This window comes from Phaethon aethereus (genome assembly GCF_964289735.1).
Source record: "Phaethon aethereus genome assembly, chromosome: 2".
NCBI lineage: Eukaryota > Metazoa > Chordata > Aves > Phaethontiformes > Phaethontidae > Phaethon > Phaethon aethereus.
Genome location: NC_138582.1, coordinates 44245046 through 44261036, shown reverse-complemented (window position 1 = coordinate 44261036; position 15991 = coordinate 44245046).

The following is a 15991-nucleotide window of genomic DNA, read 5'->3' as shown; positions in this document are numbered from 1 at the left end:
AATGAGATGTATCAGGTTGTCGTCTCCTAGAAGTAGGCTTTTTTTGTGAAGCTCATTGCCAGAGCCTGAAGTCTTTTCTTGCATCTGCACACTCAAGTTGTGCATTTTGGTAGAGAAAACAGCCTGCTGCCCTCCCTAGGCAGGAATGCAAGGGAAAGCTGGGGCTGACTCTGTGCCAGGGGCTGTTAGCTGGAGCTCTGGGACCATGATGCGAGCCCAAATCTCGGCTCATGATGAGTGGACTCAAGCCAACACTTTCTTGGAGATTGTCCTGTCTGCAGGAGGGGGAACACCATCCCTCTCTCCAGATGAGAAAAGATCACCATGAGGGCTGAAACGCAATGGTGCTGGGTGCAGGCAGGAAGGTCCAAGGTGGAGGCTGATCCTCTCTTTGGGGACTGCTCAGTGCGTGGAGCCTCTGCTTGGGCTGGGAGTGTACACACAGGCTCTGCAGGAACGTCACGTGGAGGTTCCCCACCAGATGGGCACGTACCGCATGGATCTAGACGTGTGGGTTCATCCCAGGCAGACTGCCAGGACATCCATCCAACCAGGCCCCAGGAGACAGACATAGGCATGGGATCCCTGGCCCTGTGACTCTCAGGTGTCCTTGGTGGAGGACGGGTGTGTAGAATTTCCCCCACGCTGAGATGGTGGTGCCTCCGGGCACACATGGTGAAGCATCTTCAGGCACTGGCAGTGTATTTCTCCCTTCCAGGAGCTGCAGTCCCAGAGGTAGACCAGATCTCATATGATGCCCGATAAAAAGTAAATGACTTCCTAATAGTATAAAAAGCCTGTAAAAAATGCACATGCAAATAGACTCAAATACTTGAAATTCAAATTTCAATAGTATATTCTCTGTTCATTCCTATGTTGTTATTACTAAAATCATTCTCTTTTCAGAAATCATAGAAGTTCCTGCTTTAAGTTGTTTCATGATACAAAATTACTTCCAAATGAGTGGATACTGTATATGTCCTGGATTTAGTTTTTCAGTTATTTTTCGTAAATACATTTTACATCTAACTACCTCAGCTGCCTTTTGTTTTGTTTTGGCGCATATGAAGTCATGCACTTTCTATATGTGGGGATTTGGGGGGAGGAGTTCTTTCCATTTTGAATAACCAGGTTCAAAGCCATGTTGATCAATTTATAGATGAGATCAATTTAACAGACATAATTATTGACAGTTGCAGAACATACATTTTATTTTTAGGTTCTGTTGGGGTATAGTTTAACAAAAAACACCATAAGCTGCTTATTAATTTGCCTTAAAAAATGTGTGCTCTTTCCTATTCAAGTTGTGTTATTTAACTCTTCTCTTGTACACAATTTACGTGACAAAGACTAACGTTAACAGTTGGCAGATAAACAGCAAATTGAACAGAATGGACCAATAGTTTCTCAGCTCTCTGTTGTAAACTGTTGCATTATACACTGATTGTGCTAAAATAATTGTTACTGTGCTTATACTCCTTAGTCACCATTGCGGAAATAAAGTGATGGAAGATCACATTTGTGTTTATGGAACAGTGTAGATACCCCCTCAGTACAAGCACAGTGACTTGAGGTGAATAATAATCATTGCAGAACTTGTGCTTTGACTTGTAAACATTGTAAAAATGTATTTGGTATTTTATTTGAAATGAAGAATCAAAATAGTTATTAAAAAAAAAAAAGAAATCTTCCTGTAAATATATATATTCTGAATCCATGTATACAAACATTCCTTTAGAGTTCAGATTGTGAAGAGTGTCTTTATTGGCTAGAGACCGCTGCCTCCTGCGGCAGAGGTTACATGTGCTATAGTAAAGAACACAGTGTGTGAAGTATTTGATGTACTGCAGTACCATAGTTCTTTTGGTCTGTTAAGTAAGTTGCAATTTGTGATGAAATGAAGTTGAAAGTAGTGCTTCATACTAACAAATTTCCTTGGTTACAACTTGATTTTTCTTGTAAAACTTAAAAGGAAAACTTGAAAATTTTATATATTTGGATTTTGTAGATTTTTTTTATTTTATTGCAACACAAGGTACCAAAATCATTAAATAAAGTACACTGTGGTCATTTTACCATGGCTCTAGCGTCTTTTTTAGAACTCTCTTATCCTGGTGGATCAGCAAAAAGATGCAAACTTTTGAGCTTCTGAAATTATTACCGAACAAGACAAAAGTTGGCCCAGTTTGGACCATGGTTTGGGATAGATGATCTCCAAAGATCCTTTCCACCATTAATTATTCTATGATTCTTGGCAGTATTATCACAGGAGCTCCCACCTCTGAGTGCAGGAGTGATGCAGGTGGCTCTGGGACTGGGAGAAGACTTGACCTGAGACTTGGACAATCTTTATGGTGGTGTCCCAGCAGGAACCCCCAGGAAACCACCAGATATCCCAACAGGCACCTTGCAGCAGAACAGGGTGCTCTGGCCACCCCACCCTGGTTGGGGCCCTGAGGGCTGTCTTGAAGGAGGATCTCAAAAAAAGCTGTCCTTGCCCAGGGAGCAGGCCAGCAGGTCCTCATCTCTCCTTGTCCCCTCAGAGCCAAAATGCTCTCCGACATGGGGCCTCGCTCCCCAGCTGCCCCCCAGCTGGCCCACAGCACCGAGGAGGGGACCAGCAAGAGGAGCCTGACCCTGCCACTGGAAAGGGCGTCTTCTGGTCTGAGGGCTGTTGGGGGAGTGCAGAAACCCAGGACTCCTCCATCACCTGAGAAGGGCCCTGCTCACTGGTGACAGAAGAAGGTGCTTTGTTGCTTTTATTCCCCCTTCAGACTCCTGAAAGTGAGCCCCACTGAGTAGTGCGGGAGGGAGAGCTGAACCTCACCCCAGTCTTGTCCAGAGCCCAATTAATTAGGAGAAACTCCAGGGAAGATGCAGCTGCTTCCTTGATCTTACTGTGTTCAAACCCCCTCAAATGGAGGAGGTTTTAGATTCTTCTACTTCTGCCTCCTGGGAAAGTGCTTTAATCATTAAACTATTACACAAGTTGTTGCTGTCTTTGGCAGCATCTCCAATGGCCTTAACAGCCCTCTTGGGCTTCATTGCCACATTTGTGTGTGCAATGTCATCCCAAGCAGCACCCGAAGTTTGTGCAACAAGGGCCAGCGCCCAGATCTCTCTCATAGCCCTGCTCCCACTCCTTCTTAGATGCTGCTTCTTGGCCTCCCTCAGGTGACCAAGAAAGGGAGATGAGAAGAAAACACCTACCAAACAACTAAATAACTAGTGTGAGTTCAAAAGGAGGAAAGAATATATATGTATGTATCTTGGGTAAGTGAATTTGACTGCAAGTAGGGATGATATGTGACCGATAGATTCTCCAAGGTTTTGCTTTTCACGTGTGTCTTGTTGTTTGGCTAAGGGTATGGAGGGAGCATTTTCTTCTTGTAGCTTGGCAAAGCATGGTGGAGGGAGCAGCAGCCCAGCAACACTCCTGGTAACTGTCTTATTTCCAACGAGTCCTAAATCCTCAGTCCCTGTAACCCTGTGACTCCCCATCAAAGGCTCAGGAACCGAAAGGCAAGTAATAGAAACACATTCTTAAATCATTTTCTTAACCATTCACGTGAATCAGGGGGCAGATGACATCAAAGTCACAATCTTGAGCACTGGAAAGTCATTTGATGACACTCCGTAAGTAGATAATCGGTGAAGTGAAAGAGCATCCCCCAGAAAGACAGCACAAAGGAGCATTTTTGGTCTTCTCCACTGAGCTGGAGTGTCCCACAGCCCCAGAGGAACACGTGCCTTGAGCAAATGGGGCAGCTGGACTGACCAGCCTTTCCAAAACCAGGAGCCTCCACCTAAAGATCTTGTCCTTGCATTTAGGTGTCTCTGAAAGGAACTGGAGACCTCTAACGTGGCTGCCAGCTCCTCTCCCCAGATGCAGGGCTGCATGGGACACATCAACTGGGTGAGCAGCTGCCACGGTGTTGGGTAAAAGGGAATTACTTCGCATGTTTTTAGGCAAATTACTAACCTCTGGAGCAAAAGTATTCTTCAGGGGGCTTTTAATGAAAACCTTCTGTATGAAAGAAGCAAAGCAGCTTCTTTTTAGGCTGAACAAAGGTAGCAGACAGGTTAATTAGATTCTTAACAACATTTTGTGTTTAGCTGCTGGCTGGGGTTAAGCCACAACAGAACATGAGAAAATTTTTGCAAGTAGCTTGAAAAGTGCTTATTCAGAGGGCTTCTTGTCTCTCCTGCCTTAAAAGACAGCAGAAATATCTATAGTTCCGGTAAAAACAACCACACTGAAAAACTAAATAAAGGGACTTGGTAATAAAAGCCCCAAACCTCTTGGCCAGATTATTCAAGCAGGGTTTTTCTCCTACTTTGCTTAGCTTGGGAGCTAGTAAGAGGCTTGACTTAGCGCTGCTAGTAATGCACCTGGAGACTTGCGTGCATAGAAAGGAGCAGTGGCTTCCTGCCACAGCAATGGGAAACTTGGAGAGGGAGGTTAGAGATGAGAAATTACTCTTCTCCTGAATGTTGCACAGGTATAAAATGCAGTTGTTCCATGACCTCAGAAATGAAGCCGGAAAGTAGGAAAGTACTCATATAGTATTTTTGCTGTGGGAACATTTCAGACCCGTGGTGAAGCACAGAACCAAGGTGATCTTGGTGTGAAGATGGGTTGGAAGCCTGCTCTCTGGCATGTTTTTGGGCTGAGTAAATTCTAAAATACTCTACGCTCTGAAGTATGTATGTCCACATAATAATGCACATTTTAACCAGTTTACATCAACGTTATTCTCATGTGCTCGTCTGCCCTTCATTAGCAGTCTGGCTGGGGAACAGGGCTCTGTAGAAGTTAGAGTGAGTCCAGAGGAGGCCCACAAAAATGATCAGAGGGCTGGAACACCTCTGCTATGAAAAAAGGCTGAAAGAGTTGTGGTTTTTCAGCCTAGAGAAGAGAAGGCTCCAGGAAGACCTTATTGTGGCATTTCAATAATTAAAGGGGGCTTATAAGAAAGATGGAGAAAAACTTCTTACCAGGGCCTGTATTGACAGGATGAGGGGCAATGGTTTTAAACTGCAAAAGGGTAGATTTAGATTGGAGTTAAGGAGGAATTTTATACGATGAGGGAGGTGAAACACTGGCAGAGGTTGCCCTGAGAGGTGGTAGATGCCCCATCCCTGGAAACATTCCAGGTCAGGTTGGACGGGGCTCTGAGCAACCTGATCCAGTTGAAGATGTCCCTGGTCATTGCAGGGGGGTTGGGCTAGATGATCTTTAAAGATGCCTTCCAGCCCAAACCGTTCTGTGATTCTTTTCACTGGGCAAGGGGGAGAGAGCTCGGTTTGCTGACGAAAGTGAAGCTCCAGAAGTTGTAGAGCCAGACTGACGGCAGGGGAGGCTTTAGCTGCGTTTGCTGCCAGATAGCACAGTGGGCCACGCGTATCGTAGGCTTCACGTCTGTTCTTAAGCAGTAGATTTTTCCAAGATGGAAAGATTTCTCATTCACAGGTGGCTGTGCAAAAAAAATCTGAGGGCAAAGGGATGCTCATGCTTTCCGTGTCTTCCAGTAACCGAGTTGTTTATTTTTGATTGGGCTCTTGTTAACTGCTGTGAGCATAAACTGTACTGCCATGATCACAGCCAAGAAATACGTGGTGTTTCCTGCTGCTGCATGACTGCTCTATGCACTCGTAGGACTTGACTTACATTATTAACCAAGTAGACTGGTTTATGGAAGGCAAGGTCATTGATAATGTCCCAAAACATGGAAGGATAAGCTTAAGTAAATTACCATTATAAATATCGGAATTGAGCTAATGGATTATTACTGATATTGTGGGCTGCTGTAGTTCATCTCCAAATTATGTCACAGTTTTAAGCACATTAATCTTATATTAATTTAAAATTTCTTGTGTCTGTAAAGACTACAGAAGTCCAAATTTGGAATTTGATCAAACCATTCAACTCCAAAGGTCATTTTTAATATCCCTGACTAGTGGGGCTCTGGCAGTAGTCACTGTTAGTAGTTCCTCTATGTCTTCACTAGCGTTGGCCCTACTTTATTCCATCTGTTAGCTTAGTGCACCCTTCTGCCATGCCAGTGGATCCATGATTAGACTGAAACGACTGTGGTTTCTCTTCCCTGGGCCGGTGTGAGACAAGAGGCACCATGACCAGCCTCAGCTTAGCCACTCTCTGCAAACCAGCTATTTCACAACTTGTAGTTACACGAGAGTAAGAGGGAACATCTGAAGGCTCCTTCAGACTGAGCGAGCAGCATTATGCAACTCAGCCCTTCCATACTGCACGTTTGTCCCTACTGATCTTTTTTTTCTCTTCTATGATGATTTTGTAAGTCTTGCAAGACTCTCCCTTTAAGGCATTTTCTTTCTGTGTTTGTTTGTTTATTCTAAATGCGCGTTTGTCTCTGATATTTGTTTCCTTTGGGGATTTGTTTTTGCTTTGGGCTGTGCTTGCCATCTGTTATATCTGAGTTTACATTTCAAATGCTGTCACCTTTTCATGCCAATTTTGATCCCAGCTGACCGTGTTGGTGTAGCAGTGGGAGAGGAGCTGTGTGGTTACATTACAGCTGTGTGGCATTTCGTTAGAGGTCTGATGTTGCGAGGAATAGCCTAACAATGTCCTGATAAAAGCAGGAAAATTGACCCATTTCTCAACTTCTCTGGTCAGTGTTTTGTTAGGTACCCTGTGTCATCTTCTGCCTACAGTTTCATCCCAGGATCTACTGTGCTGGCTTGGAATTCCTTTGACTTTTGTGTGTGACTCCACCTAACCCATATTTTAAAATCTAAAAAAAAAAAAACCCCAAAATAAGGACACCCTGCCTTAGCTGAGCCATAATGTCCTAGAGCAGTCACCATTTCCAAGGAATACAAATACTTGGCATGCGCTTAAACTCTGCTATAGCCTAAAGCATACAGCGTGCCTTAATCATATCCTTTAACGAGCGTCTCCAAATATCATACCCATGTGAGCAGCATACACAGTGTGGTGTATTCTGTGTCTGTAAAGGAAAAACGAGGTTGAAGCTCAAGTTCCATGTTATGGTATAAAGGCAGAAATGGGCTGGTTTGCCTCCTGTGAGAAGCACTGGTGCTCAGACAGAGGTTACAGCTTTCCTCTCCCTGCCCCAACTGATAGCAGGCAGGACATTATGGGCAACTAAGAATAAATATGCCTCATGGTTATATCTTTCTTTAAAGTGACATGAACTCCTACGTGTGACTTGCAACTAATAATGAATCAAGTTCAACCTTTAGATGGGCTTTTGCTTCTATACCCGATCCATCTGATCTTTAAAGTTGTAACTATCCAACTCTATTTATGTAGTTAGCAGTTTTTCACATTTGGGCACATCACCTTACCCCAAACTGTTACTCCGCACTGGTAGGACATGAGATTTCAGTGATAACGGCTTCTTCAACACCCTAACAGGACAGGATTTTATTATAGTAGTACATTATCTAGCATATAAAGTTAATTTACCTCACCTGCAGAGCACCTCTGTGAGGCTTTGTTGAAGAAAGAATTACAGAGTGAAACCTCTGTCTTGGTCCATGTATGAATTTCTAGAATCAGACATCTTCAGAAAATAACTGTGATTAAATGAGAAACGCTCTTGGAAATTTGGAGATCCAAAGCCTGTGGTCCTCAGGATTCATTCTCAGTGCTCAGCTGGACCTCTGACACTTTTCTGTTCGCTTTTCCCCATCATGGTGAGACTTCAAAACGCAGGCGGGAGAGCAGGGAGCCGACAGGACCGTTCCTGCTCCTGCGCCATCGTGTTACTCAGCCACCTACATGAGGTCACCTGCGGCTTCGGCCCGGTTAAAAGGTTCTTGTGCCTCCTTCTCGGCACAGGGACATTGCTGCTTGGTCTGAACTCTTCTCATTCATCGCACAGCCCTGTGGAATTGCACAAGGGCAAACCCACCTGGTGGGAGTCTGCTGGCCTCACCAGTGCGTGCCGTGGTTTAGATAGCAATATGGGCTAATGATCTGACCCAGTATGGCACATCCCCCGCCTGAGCGGTGGCTGAGAAGTCACCGCACTCTGTTTCCCATCAGGTATGCCATACCCCCGGTAGTGCGTGCAAGTAGGGCATGAGAAACCTCAATTTCAAATTTAACTTTTTTCAACATTGTTTTGAATGCAGATCTCATGAAACTTTTTCTTTAATTAGCTTTTCTTGCATAGATAATTCATTTTTGCCAGCAGTCTATGCCACCGGATGCTTCTGACTGTGGATAGAGATAATATACTCTCTATTTCTGCCTGAAGCAGAATTAAAATAGGAGGGGAAGTGTTTGGTTGCACTTTTATCCTTTGGAGTACTTTTTCTTGCGTGCACACATGCAACATCTTTTGAGATCATAGCTGTCATATTTCCTAAGGGAAGAGGAACAAAAAACAGGGCTGCCTTAGAGAAAAAAAAATTTGGAGGAACATAAAAGTCTTGTGTTCGTTACAGTTTGCCTTGAAGACATTATTATCTGACATCTCTCTGAAACCTGAGTTATCAGAAGCAGCAATTTGCTCTGCATTATCTACTACCTCGATTCAAAAGAAGGGCTAAAGAGATGCCATTCGAATTCGTCCAGGCAGGCAGATCTCAGGGGAGATGCTTTGCCCTTACGAAGGCAGCTGGTGTAGGGGGAAGAAGGCAGAGCAGCCTCTGGGCTCCGATCTCTCTGTTATTTACCTTGCAGCTGCCTGGGACACACATACGAAGACTCTGTACCTAAGGTGTCAAGGTGTAAGCGTACAGATCACGTTGTGCAGCAGGAGCAGGCAGAGCCAGCGGTGAGATACAGCCAGTCGGTGGCAGGGAGGGTGAGTGACGGAGCTGGGCTCCGTCGCCTGCTGCCTTGCCAGAACTGAGCTTTTATCCATGGCAGGGCAGCACTCCACGTCCTGGCACTTTCCAGGTCCCACACATCCATCTTTTTTAAGCAGAGGCTGCCAAGAGGACTTTTTCACGCTGGCTTTTTTCAGCCCACATCAGGCCGCGTGAGTAACCGGCTCCCCGCCTGCCAGCTCGCACTGGTGCCGTCTCAGGCCGGACGCGGCGCTGGGCCGCGCTCTTCCTGCAAGCTGTCAGGCCGCGGATGCGGGATTTGGTGCGAGTGCTCAGCGGTGCTCAGCTGAAGTGTTCAGAGGAGTAACCTCTGCTTCAGCAACGTGGTTTTCCACTTGTGCCAAGGCAGCAGCAATGCTTTTAAATTCCCCGAGCCCTTACTGTTTCTGACATCGGACACGCTGGCGGCAAACTTCCAGCCAATGTGCCTGGGGGAAAAAAAATGAGAAAAACACGGCGCAAAATGTTAGCAAACCATCCCTTTTCATGCTGTAAACTTCCCCGTGCAAAGACCCTTCCTTCACTTGCCCACATCGCCTGCAGAGGCGATGCAACGTTTGGGTTTTTCCATGCTACGTGGTACGGCATCTGTAAGTGTGAAAGGAGCAGACCTGGCCCCAAGAGGCGGGCAGGCAGGGCTGCTTTCAGGCTGGCCAGGGAAAACGTCTTTAGGGATTAGGAATATAAAAAAAAGTTTTCCTTTCATCTTAAAAAGGGACATAACTGTACTACCTGAGCCACGCTAAGTCTTCTTGCATTTTGACAGGTTTTCTAGCTTAAGATAACCTGCCTTGCTAAATATTAGCCCATCTCTGCGCTGGCAGCAGCAGAAATTGGTAATTTTTTATTAGGATGCTTGCAATGGGGCAGCACCACTCACTAAACAAAGGGGCAAAGGGTATGCAATAGAAAGGAAAAAAAAAAAAAAAAAAAGAGAAAACAGCTTAGCATGCTGTGCAGGATCACAAATTTCCGTTCCAGATGGGCTGTTGTAAAACAACTGGATTCTTGGGATAAACCAACCTTCAGCTTTTTCTGCTGAGATACAAGGTAAACCCAGCACATGCGCAGAACTGTATGGGATCCCGGGAAGGGAAACGTGGGTCATGTGCGTATGAATTACCTGGATCCAGTCATGTTTTCTTCATTTAATTTATTCATTTATTTCACGCAGCTGCCAACACTTGCTGCACCTCTTAAAATTGGCTGTGACCCACCCCAGCAGCGGCACGTTTATATTGGGATGAATCACCACCACCTTCTCGCTACGCAGCCTGCCTGTGCTCAGCCAAATGTCTCTTCCTCTCCTCAGTTGCAAAACAGTACCTGTCCCAGCAGCTGAGTATTAAAACTGATTAAATTTGATGGAATCAGGTCCTTATTCTGTCCCGAAAGAGCCAATACTACGTGTTTTCCTTCAACTGCCTGTCTCTGCGGCCACCTCTTGCCCGGCGTGCTGCCTGGAAAGGTGGAGGGACTGTCGAAACAGGACAGCTTGCCAAAGAAATAAAAGTTCCTTCTGAAGGACAGGCCTGATACAAAAATTTCAGTCTTTTTCAGGAGATCCCCCTCTACAGGTGAAACTGCACTTCTATATTTGATTGTATCAGTTTCCCTCGTTGTCAAACCTGCCAGTCCTCTGTGTTTGACTCTGGAGCTCAGGAATATCAATATTGCAAATATTTGTTGAGGTGGCAACACTATTCTGGAACCTGAGTGTTTCTGGCTTTATTTGCCCTGGTGCAAGGAAGCATGCTGCTAACACAAATGCTGTCTCCCATTTTAGACATTGGAAATGGGGCCCAAATGCTCAGAGGTGGGCAAATTCCTCGTTGATGAAAAGGTTCCTATAGACTTATTTCCCACACTTAATCTGCATTAAAATCAGGAGTTTGGTCTCCAGAAATCGTTATTTTCTTACCATCCAGTGTTTTTCTGCGTGGTTTGAAGAGACAATCTCTTAGAAATCAGCACATCTACAGAAACTACTTGGTTCACCAGCTAATAAAAAATGATTAAGCATAATAATGACACAGCAAGCATGAACGATATCATCTTGACATTTGCAAAACTTGGGTGGATTGAATAATAATGGTCTGCTATTTGCCTTGCAACAGCAGCTAAAGTAGGTTCCATGTTCCTGTTTATCCCGAAGAAACAGGGTATCACGTATACACACGTGTACACATACCTACGCTGCTGTGTAAATAATAAAGTCAGACACTATCTGCTCCTGTAGCCATTAATGGTCAGAAGATGTTAAGAATTAAGAAACTAAAGACAGATTAATGCATTCCAATGGCTGAGATTTTGTGGCTGCCTTTTTAGGTCAGCGCTCTACTCCCATTGCTCCTTGAAGTGTGTTTTTGGGCACTCATGAGTGCTTTGCCACCCACATGCTGAGTTCTCCTGACTCCCTTGCTGCAGAGAGCAACAAAAGCCATGCTCCTATTTTAAATGCTTGTCAAACCGTACATCCACTGGCCCACGAGGAGAGTTTTGCAAATGAGGCACTGGGCATGGAGTAACCAAAAGCAACTTGAAAGTGGTGTGTTCAGCACAACTCCAGATCTATGTACAACCTGGTTGCTGCACCAGAAAGGTGGAACAAATTGCATAGTGTAAGAGTGTCTGTTGGTTCATTTATTACAGCTGCTATGCAGAAAGCTTATTGCCTCCCAGAAATAGTATTTGTGGATACTGTACATATGACAGAAAAATACCAGAGGCTCTTTATATAAAGCTTTCTCACCTGTTAGAACAGCAGTCTTCCCTTACAAGGTTGGCTCTCTATGGGGATCTACATGGTGGTGGTGGGATGTGCACAAAGACCAGAACCACGTTAGCTCCTCAGCTGTAACTTCTTGTGTCTCTTTGCCCACACCTGAGCCAGCCTGGGCTGAACAAGGTATTTCGGTGCACTTGAGGCACTGCAAACAGGGTGGCTGGGCCAGCCTGGCCGCTGGCCCTTCCTCTGATGGCTCTGCAAAGGCAGCTCCACCGCAGCGCCGCGCCGCGTGCTGCCCCTACCGCAAGGCGACCTCAGCGCTGCATCTGCACGTGCTCGGGCTTGCTTCGCTCTCCTGCAAAGGCAAAGCTTTAGCGTGAGTCAGGACTTGTCCTGAACGATCCTGGATATCATCATGGGGAGCAGGGGAGTCTGCAGGAAAGAATATAGACCAAGAGTAGTGACGGAGAGAGGAACTGGGTAGCAAGCATGACTGCCAGCTTGCTTTTGAGGGGAAATAGCAACCCTTGATGTGCTGCTACCTGATGAGCAAGTCTAATAGAGAGTTGACTACTAGATACCTTCCACTAGTCTACTGGCTTATAGTTTGCTCCAGACAGGCCCTGAGGGCTGCCGAGGCCTTCTCCTGAGGCTGCTTCTCCCAGAGGAGCGTCCCTACCACTGCTCCACTCAGACGGCAACTTTGGTCCTGCAAACACCATCAGAGCTGCTCTGCTTCTGCATGGGGGCCCGGTCTTTGCAAGGAGAAAAAGGAGCCAGGAAGTTTTGTTTCTATAAATGTGACTCGAGATTGTCCAGAATTAGGATTCCAAAACTAGTTTGGGGTTTGGGCGTGCTTGTTTCAGTTGTGGGGCTTGGTCTACATTTTCATTAACGCCTTCAGGGACTGAGCCAAGTTGCAGTCTGCCTTTTCCCTCAAGCTTGTTCTGACAAAGCAAGATCAAGATACTAAAAAGTCTGTCTGGAATGTGGAAACATACAGAAAAAAAAAAATCAGCCTAGCAAGCCTGCAACTGCTGTGCCAGCTCATTAAGAAAATTAATCCACTGCATGATGAGCAAAAGAGAGTTAATCCATTTCTGAATGGACAGCACACTTCAAAAGCTTTGGTAGATCTGTCAGGAGAGTGGTTTTTATACGATAAGGAGAAATTTGATCATTAAGAAATGTCTGGAGAGCTGGCAGCTCCATCACAGCAGTTGAAATAGGAGCTCAGAAATGTTTCTAGGTACCTTCGGTAGACCTCGAATAGATCAAAGACAACAAATGTTCATTGGGGTCTCTGTTTCTGTTCCCACTTAAGAAGTAAGTGAAGGAAGACTGGAGCTGCTCTAAGCACAGTGTAGACCTGACTATAAGAAAACAGTATTGGAAGAAAAAGCAAACCAAACCCCAGTCTGGAATACATGAAGATCAGCCACGTCTGCAGCAGGACTCATCCCAATTAATCTGCCACAAATTCCCTGTAAAGGTGACACAAAATTGTAAATTCCTACCCTCCCTGATGTTTGGCACAAGCTGTTTCCCATTAAAAGAAATTGGGTAAAAATGGTTCCCATTCTTGCCTTTTAACTTTATTTTTTCTAACTTTTAAGATCTTCTTTGAATAATACAATACTCCCTCTGTATTTTGTTAGAACTTTGGCATCTTATGTTTCCAGAGCATGCAGTGGTTTTAGCTAGAAAACAGGGCCAAAGGTGATTTGAAGAATCATGCTGCGCTTTCTCATTATACTAACTAGGATGGACAGCAGGGACTGGTGGGCTTGCTCTCATGTGACGGCTGCAACACAAGGCCTGGTGGAATAGGATCTGCTCTACAACAAGCCAACTCAGCTCCATGGTGAGGAAAAAAACATTAGGTCTGCCTTATACATACAGCCTGATGTTAATTCCAAATGGCATCCTGCTTGTAATGTTTCAGACACACACACACACACACACACACAAAAAAGCAAGAAGCGTGAGTGAACACTTTTGTTTTGGAAAAAAATTCTCGCTACAGTTCAAAAGTTTATTACACTTTTGTGACCAATTTTCTGACATGAAGAGATCATTATAACAATTTAAAAATGTTTCAGGAAGCAACATATGGTATGCAGTCAATGTATACTGTGACAAAATTCAAGGTAGTAAGTGGTAAATCTGCAACCATCTTTGCAAAACAAAACTACTCCAAAAAAAGGAGACAAGCAAATACCGCACATAACCCATGATGAGAAAAGTAATTTGTGTCGAGACTACCATTCAGTTTGGCTAGTTCTGAATTTAAAAAAAAAAATATACAAAAAGGCATTAGCATCATTGATCTGTATTGTAGAAATGCATTATCTGTGTTGCTGGCAAGGACTTCACAGACATGAAGTGAATAGAACTAAGAAAGCAAGTGACATCAGATTGTCTCATGAAATTTCAGCAGACATGCTCTGGAGGATTGTCTTACTTATCATACATTTTCTGTGCTAATAGACTCATCTAGCAATTCCATGCACTTCCATGTTTACTTTTGGTGCCGTAAGTTTTTGGTGTAGAGATAACACAAAAAAAGCAGTCTAGCATCTATGACAGGCTTCACAGGGATTAAGCACTGTAGAGCTAACACATTAAGTGTCACCATAGCCCCATCTTTCTCTACAGAGCAATAGGATGAAGCAACATAATAGTATACTTGTACAGCAAACCCAATACCGGATGAACCACACAATTGTGTCGACAATGCTGATTAACTGCTCTACCTTGCATTTGCAGCGATTAATTTCATATAAAAGCATCCTAATAACAGATGTTCAGACTGAGCTCTGCTATTACACAATGGGACAGCAAACTGGCCAGTAGGAGATCTGGGTCTTGCTGAGAGATAATGTCAAATACCTGTCAGTGCAAGCAGTCAGTCTATTCCTACTTCCAAACAACCTAAAAAATGCACATCCTGGTTATGCTGTTGGCATGGAGAAACCTGAAACATCTTTAGCCTAACCAAAGGCTAACCAGGCAGTCTAGTGTAAGGCTGCTAAAATTTCCTTTAAATACTTGTGTCTGATGCACAGTAAAACAAATCAGCTAAAAGGAAGTCTGGTCTATAACCTTACTTGTAGAAGTCTCTCTCCAGGTCTGCCTGCCCCCTTTTTAATGAAATTAAGTAGGTAATCACTCACATAACAAGTATGTGTAAATAAAACTTACTGGCCAGTTTTTATTATAAATTTTCTGTTGTGGAATCTTAAATGTAACTGAAGTGTTATTGCAGTGCCTGTTAAGTCCTCCTGCAGCACTGATTACAACTATTAAAACTAGACCTATTGTTCAAGTGACATTTGTCCTTTATTCCACTGTCATCTGAATTGTTTTTCCTTTCATTCCTTCCTTCTGGGGGCTGTGATCCTTCCACCCCTATTCAGACACTAGGCAAGAAGACCTTCTCCAGGGTATTACATCCTGCTCAAAACCACTAAAGGACAGGCCATGTATAATTTCATTTAGTTCAAACACAACACAAAACTTCAGAAGCCTGTTCCAGTTGTCAATTTTATTTGAAAGATGTCTTCTATACATTTTTAATATATAGAAATAAATATGAAAGGCCTATACAAATATGACCACTTAAAGAGTACCAATACTGCCCTTAATTTTTTATACTTATCTTTCAATACTTAAAGGGACAAAACTGCATCAAACAGCCCACATATTTAGTAAAATAAATTTTACAAAATCTCAGATCACAAAATCTCTGTTCATGTATAGCAGAACCTTTTAGGCAGAGTTATCTTTTACATATACGCAACCTCAACACAAAATATGTTCAGCTGCCTTTGAGAATTTCACAATATAGACTGATGTACATTTTCCTCAAGATGGACAGTAAAAACAAAGTCATGCTTAAGTTATACTCTGATGTAGGAATTTGGCATTATCACTTTTAATGACATACTGTGTTAAGATATGTTAAAACATTCCAATAAATTAAAAAGAACACAATCTTGCCTTCAAATGAAAACCAAGTCATTTAAAATACTTCAGAATGGGCATTTGCTTTTGTGTAACATGATTCTTCCCCAAGCTTTAAAAAATTTAATTCAATACCACATAAAATGCTTTTGATATAAAATGACATCATAAAATAAATACGCTTTCTTCTTTTTGTAAAGCGTAATTTATAGACTTTTTCCCATAAAGTGGTATTTTTCTAACATAGGGCATTATCCACATGCACTTATGTAATCTCACCAATTTACACATTTAAGAGAGCATAAAGCAAAGCATGTGCTTAAATGGTGGGAGGAATGAATACTAAATTGAATACAACTGCTCTTTCAAAAGGGGGGAGGGGTGTTGTTTTGTTGGGTCTTTTTTAAGAAAAGGTCAAACTCCAACAATATTGAAAGACAACCATGTAAT